The sequence below is a fragment of the Pan troglodytes genome, chromosome 21, assembly GCF_028858775.2.
Source record: "Pan troglodytes isolate AG18354 chromosome 21, NHGRI_mPanTro3-v2.0_pri, whole genome shotgun sequence".
Taxonomy (NCBI): Eukaryota; Metazoa; Chordata; class Mammalia; order Primates; family Hominidae; genus Pan; species Pan troglodytes.
This window is the reverse complement of record NC_072419.2, coordinates 59928378-59934587: the sequence shown is the minus strand read 5'-3', so window position 1 is coordinate 59934587 and position 6210 is coordinate 59928378. Positions and strand designations below refer to the sequence as shown.

The 6210-nt window shown below is 47.3% G+C and overlaps 1 long non-coding RNA gene across 1 annotated transcript in view; it reads right to left on the bottom strand.

Moving 5' to 3' along the window:
• Positions 1 to 893: 893 nt before the first annotated feature.
• LOC107970061 (uncharacterized) overlaps positions 894 to 6210 on the bottom strand; it is a 28003-nt gene continuing 22686 nt past the window's right edge. The window contains exons 3-4 of the long non-coding RNA XR_001712303.2: positions 5026 to 5120; positions 894 to 2710 (exon numbers count right to left, since the gene is read on the bottom strand). This is a non-coding gene — a long non-coding RNA (uncharacterized LOC107970061). The remainder of the gene's footprint in view (positions 2711 to 5025; positions 5121 to 6210) is intronic.

Sequence of the window (6210 nt, the reverse complement as noted above, 5' to 3'; positions counted from 1 at the left end):
GGCATGGTGGCACACCCCTGTAATCCCAGCTACCCGGGAGGCTGAGGCAGGAGAATTGCTTGAGCCCAGGAGGCAGAGGTTGCAGTGAGCCGAGATCATGCCATTGAACTCCAGTCTGGGCAACAGATCGGGACTCAGGGTAAAAAAAAGAAAAAAAAAAAAAGAAACTTCACTGTGGGCACTGAGATAGAATGTCACATAAGTTACTTTCAGGTGTCAGAAAACATTCTTCCTTTGACTTTTTTCAACTATTTAAAAATGTAAGACAATTCTTAGCTTGCCATTGTACATAAACAGGCAGTAGGCTGGATTTGGCCTCAGTCCGTAATTAGTTGACCCCCTGCCTTAGGGAGTACTTCCCTGGCCATGCTCTCAAAAATTACAAACACACACACAATCCCTATTCAACCTATCCCTTTTCCCTTTCCTTTCCTTTCCTTCCTTTCCTCCTCCTCCTCCTTTTTCTTCTTCCTCTTCTTCTTCTTTTTTTTTTTTTTTTTTTTTGAGACAGGTTCTTGCTCTGTTGCCCAAGCTAGAGGGCAATAGCATGATCATGGCTCACTGCAGACTCAACCTCCTGGGCTCAGGTGATCCTTCCACCTCAGCCTCCCGAGTGGCTGGGACCACAGGCATGTGCCATCAAGCCTGGATAACTTTTTAAAAATTTTTGTAGAGACAAGGTCTTGGTACATTGCCCAGGCTGGTCTCAAACTCCTAGCCTCAAGCAATCTTCCTGTCTCAGCCTACCAAAGTGCTTAAATTGCAGGTATGAGGCACTGTACCTCGCCTTTTCTTTTCTTCCTTTTCATTTCATTTCATTTCTTTTCTTTTCTTTACTCTTCTCTTCTTTCTCTTTTCTTTCTGTGGCTGGCCTTTCCTTTCTTTTCTTTCTCTCCTTCCTTCCTTCCTTCCTTCCTTCCTTCCTTCCTTCCTTCCTTCCTTCCTTCCTTCCCTCTTCTTTCCTCTCTCTCTCTGTCTCACTCTGTCATCCAGGCTGGAGTGCAGTGGCACATTCCTAGCTCACTGCTGCCTCGAACTCCTGGGCTCAAGGGATTCTCCTGCCTTAGCCTGCCTCTGAAGTAGCTGAGAGTACAACTGGGCGCCAACATGTCTGGCTATTTTGTTAATTTCTTTTTCTTTTTTTTTGTGGCCAAGCTCAGTGGCTCAGGCCTGTAATCCCAGCAATTTGGGAGGCCGAGGCGGGTGGATCACCTGAGGTCAGGAGTTCAAGACCAGCCTGATCAATATGATGAAACCCCGTCTCTACTAAAAATACAAAAATTAGCTGGGTGTAGTGGCATGCACCTGTAATACCAGCTACTAGGGAGGCTGAGACAGGAGAATCGCTTGAACTGGGGAGGCAGAGGTTGCAGTGAGTCCAGATCATACCATTGCACTCCAGCCTGGGCAACAAAAGCGAAACTCTGTCTCAAAAAAAAAAATTTTTTTTTTAAGAAATGGAGTCTTGCTATGTTGTCCAGGCTGCTCTTGAGCTCCAGGCCTCAAGCGATTCTCCCAGTTTGCCCTACCAAAGCATTGGAATTACAGGCAGGAGCCACTGTACCCGGCCCTATCCTTCTTTCTTAACAGCTTATCATCATCTGCCTTTCTCCATATTTAACTTACTATCTTGTTTATCTTTTTTTTACTGACCCCTCCCAAACCCCTAAGCTGTTACCTCCATGAAGACCAAGGTTTCTGTCTGTTTGCAGTAATGTGTCCTGGCATATCTGGCATATAGTGGGAACTCAACAAAGACCAGTGGCATGAATGGCACCTGTGAAGAGAAGAGCCCGGAGGGGAAGTTGGGGTGGAGCTGCAGAGAGTGCTTAGGAGGCTACTGCTGTTGTGATGATCACCTTGATTCTTCAGCCTCGAGCCTCGTCTCCAAGGGGCAAGGCGGGGAGAGGAAGGGGCTCTTGTTGGGTCCACTGCGCCAGCATCGTGCTTCAGGCTTCATATGTGATGGGCACAGAATACTTTTCAGCTGAGAGCAAATTTAGGCTGGAGAGCAGATGTTTTATGGATGGTGACATCATGTGGTGGGCAGAGAGGCTGTGGTTCTCAGGCCTGGGTCTGCATCAGAATAACTTAAGGGAATCTTCCAGAAAGAAATTAAGTCTCTCAGGTTGCATGCCACACTTTCCAGAAATCAGAATCCCTTCAGAGTCAGACAGTTGAGAGATAAAATCCACCTCTACCCAAGACCGACCATATGAACTCGGGCAAGTTACTTCATATTTCTGAATGTTTACTGCAGCCAGGCACGGTGGCTCACGCCTGTAATCCCAGCACTTTGGGAGGCTGAGGCAGGTGGATCACCTTAGGTCAGGAGTTCGAGACCAGTCTGGCCAACATGGTGAAACTCCCATCTCTACCAAAAACACAAAAATTAGCCAGGCATGGTGGCACATGCCTGCAATCCCAGCTACTCGGGTGGCTGAGGTAGGAGAATCACTTCAACCTGGGAGGCAGAGGTTGCAGTGAGCCGAGATTGCACCACTGCACTCCACCTGGAAAACAGAGTGAGACTCCATCTCAAATAAATAAATAAATAAATACTTACTGCAGAGCATAGTTGGTAAATACCTCATAAACTTGTCCTGAGGGTTCTGTGAGTTCATGTAAATTAATCTCTCAACACAGTATTTGGCATACGATTGCAGTAAACACCAACTATTTTTTATTTTTCAGGAGAAAGGCATGCTCACTGTGAAAAAAAGTAATAAAATTTAGATCAGCAAAAATAAGGTCACTCTACTTCCCCAAAATAACTACCGATAATGTGCTGGTGTACATCCTTCTAGATTCCACTCACTCTGTGTACTTTCTAACACAATACCGAGAATCAGGTTGCCTGTCATCTTCAACTGCTCCCAAGAATCAACCCTGCATCTAATCAAGCCTCCAGGTCTAACTCCTGGTTTACAGGAAGTACAGAGAATGGAGAAACAGGTTCAATAACACCAGGGAGTTGGAAATCACCAGAGTTTAAAATGTGGGGAACTTTTACAGACATGTGTCCAGGTTTCTTTAACACGTAAAAAGGAAAAATAGCATTTTGGGAGGCTGAGGCGGGAGGGTCATTTGAGCCCAGGAGTTTGAGACCAGCTCTGGCAATATAGCACGACCCAGTATCTAATAAAAAATAAATAAAAACATGACCTGGTGCGGCGGCTCATGCCTGTAATCCCAGCACTTTGGAAGGCCGAGGCGGGTGGATCACTTGAGGTCGGGAGTTTGAGACCAGCCTGGCCAACATGGTGAAATCCCGTCTCTACTAAAAATACAAAAATTAGTGGGGAGTGGTGGCGGGCATCTGTAATCCCAGCTACTAGGGAGGCTGAGGTAGGAGAATCGCTTGAACCTGGGATAAGGAGGTTGCAGTGAGCTGAGATTCCAGCCCTGCACCGCAGCCTAGGCATCAGAGCAAGACTCCATCTCAAAAAAAAAAAAAAAAAAAAAATCTGTCTGTCTGTCTATCTATCTATCTATCTATCTATCTATCTATCTATCTATCTATCATCTATCTACCTATCTATCTAGGAAAAACAGAGTCAGATGAATCCTACAGGGCAATGCTGTCCAACTGAACTTCCTGTGATGATAGAAATCTACATTTGTGCTGTCCAAGATGGTAGGGTCAGGCCACATGTTGTGTGTTTTTTTTTTTTTTTTTTTTTTTGAGACAGAGTCTCGCTATGTCGCCCAGGCTGGAATGCAGTGGCGCGATCTCGGCTCACTGCAAGCTCCGCCTCCCGGGTTCACGCCATTCTCCTGCCTCAGCCTCCCGAGTAGCTGGGACTACAGGTGCTCACCACCACGCCCGGCTAATTTTTTGTATTTTTAGTAGAGACGGGGTTTCACCACGTTAGCCAGGATGGTCTCGATCTCCTGACCTCGTGATCCGCCCGCCTCGGCCTCCCAAAGTGCTGGGATTACAGGCGTGAGCCACCGTGCCTGGCTCGCTGTTTCTTCTCTCTCTCTCTCTCTCTCGTCACTCAGGCTGGAATGCAGTGGCACAATCCTAGCCCACTGCTGCCTTGAACACCTAGGTTCAAGGGATTCCCTCTGCCTCAGCCTCCCAAATGGCTGGGAATACGGGTGGGCACCACCATGCTCAGCTAATTTTTTTTTTTTTGAGACAAAGTCTCGCTCTTGTCGCCCAGGCTGGAGTGCAATGATGCGACCTCGGCTCGCTGCAACCTCTCCCTTCCGAGTTCAAGCAACTCTCCTGCCTCAGCCTCCTGAGTAGCTGGGATTACAGGAATGCCCACCACACCTGGCTCATTTTTGTATTTTTAGAAGAGACAGGGTTTCACCATGTTGGCCAGGCTGGTCTCAAACTCCTGACCTCAGGTGATCCACCCACCTTGGCCTCCCAAAGTGCTGAGATTACAGGTTTGAGCCACTGCTCCCGGCCTGCCCAGCTAATTTTTATTTTTATTTTTGTTTATTTATTTATTTATTTTGAGATGGAGTTTTGCTCTTGGTGCCCAGGCTGGAGTGCAATGGCATGATCTTGGCTCACCGCAACCTTCATTTCCTGGGTTCAAGCAATTCTCCTGCCTCAGCCTCCCGAGTAGCTGGGATTACAGGCATGTGCCACCACACCCAGCTAATTTTTCTACTTTGAGTAGAGATGGGGTTTCTCCATGTTGGTCAGGCTGGTCTGGAACTCCTGACCTCAGGTGATCCTCGCACCTCGGCCTCCCAAAGTGCTGGGATTACAGGCGTGAGCCACTGTGCCTGGCCGCTCAGCTAATTTTTAAAAATGTTGTTCAAATTTGTTTTCTTTGTAGAGACGGAGTCTTGCTGTGTTGTCCAGGCTAGTCTTTAGCTCCTGGCCTCAAGCGATTCACCCAGCTTGCCCTACCAAAGCATTGGAATTATAGGCATGAGCCACTGCACCCAGCCCTATCCTTCTTTCTTAACAGCTTATCATCATCTGTCTTTTCTATGTTTAACTTACTATCTTGTTTATCATTTTTTAAAATCTCCCCTCCTAAACCCCTAAGCTGTTACCTCCATGAAGACCAAGGTTTCTGTTTGCAGTAATGTGTCCTGACGTATCTGGCATACAGTAGGAGCTCAACAAAGATCAGTGGCATGAATGGCACCTGTGAAGAGAAGAGCCCGGAGGGGAAGTTAGAGTGGAGCTGCAGAGAGTGCTTAGGAGGCTACTGCTGTTGTGATGATCAACTTGGTTCTTCAGCCTGGAGCCTTGAGCCTCGTCGCCAAGGGGCAAGGCGGGGAGAGGAAGGTGCTTTTCTTAGGTACACACCCTGCACCAGCAGCAGGCTTCAGGCTTCATATATGATAGATGCAGAATAACAACCAAGCACAATGTATAGACCTTGTCTAAGTTCTTAACGAATTATTACTTTTTTGAGACAACGTCTTGCTCTGTGGCCAAGATGGGGTGCGATGGCACAATGTTACAAGGATTTTACAAATCTTTACAATTTGTAAAAAATAACAGGGTCTCATTATGTTTTCGAGGCTTGTCTGGAACCCACTGGGCTCAAGTGAGCCTCCAGGCTCAGCCTCCCAAGATGTTGGGATAACAGGGGTGAGCCACTGTGCCCGTGCCCAGCCTTTATTATTTTAAAAAGTAGTCCTGGCTGAGCGCAGTGGCTCACGCCTATAATCCCAGCACTTTGGGAGACCGAGGCAGGTGGATCACCAGAGGTCAGGAGTTCACGACCAGCCTGGCCAACATGGTGAAACCTCATCTCTACTAAAAAATAAAAAAATTAACCAGGCGTGGTGGCGGGCACCTGTAATCCCAGCTATTCAGGAGGCTGAAGCAGGAGAATTGCTTGAACCTGGGAGGCAGAGGTTGCAGTTGGCACCACTGCACTCCAGTCTGGTGACAGAGCAAGACTCTGTCTCAATAAATAAATAAATAAATAAATAAATAAATAAATAAATAAATAAAGACAGGTTCTTGCTCTGTTGTCCAGGCTGGAATGCAGTGGCACGATCATAGCCCACTACAGCCTCAAACTCCTGGGCTCAAGCCAGGCTCTCACTTTGGTCTCCCAATTTGCTGGGATTATAGGCATGAGCCACTGTATTTGGCCTAGTGGATATTAAGAATAAATAAGTTGGGGCCAGGCGCGGTGGCTCACGCCTGTAATCCCAGCACTTTGGGAGGCCAAGGTGGGCGGATCACGAGGTCAGGAAATCAAGACCACCTTGGCTAAC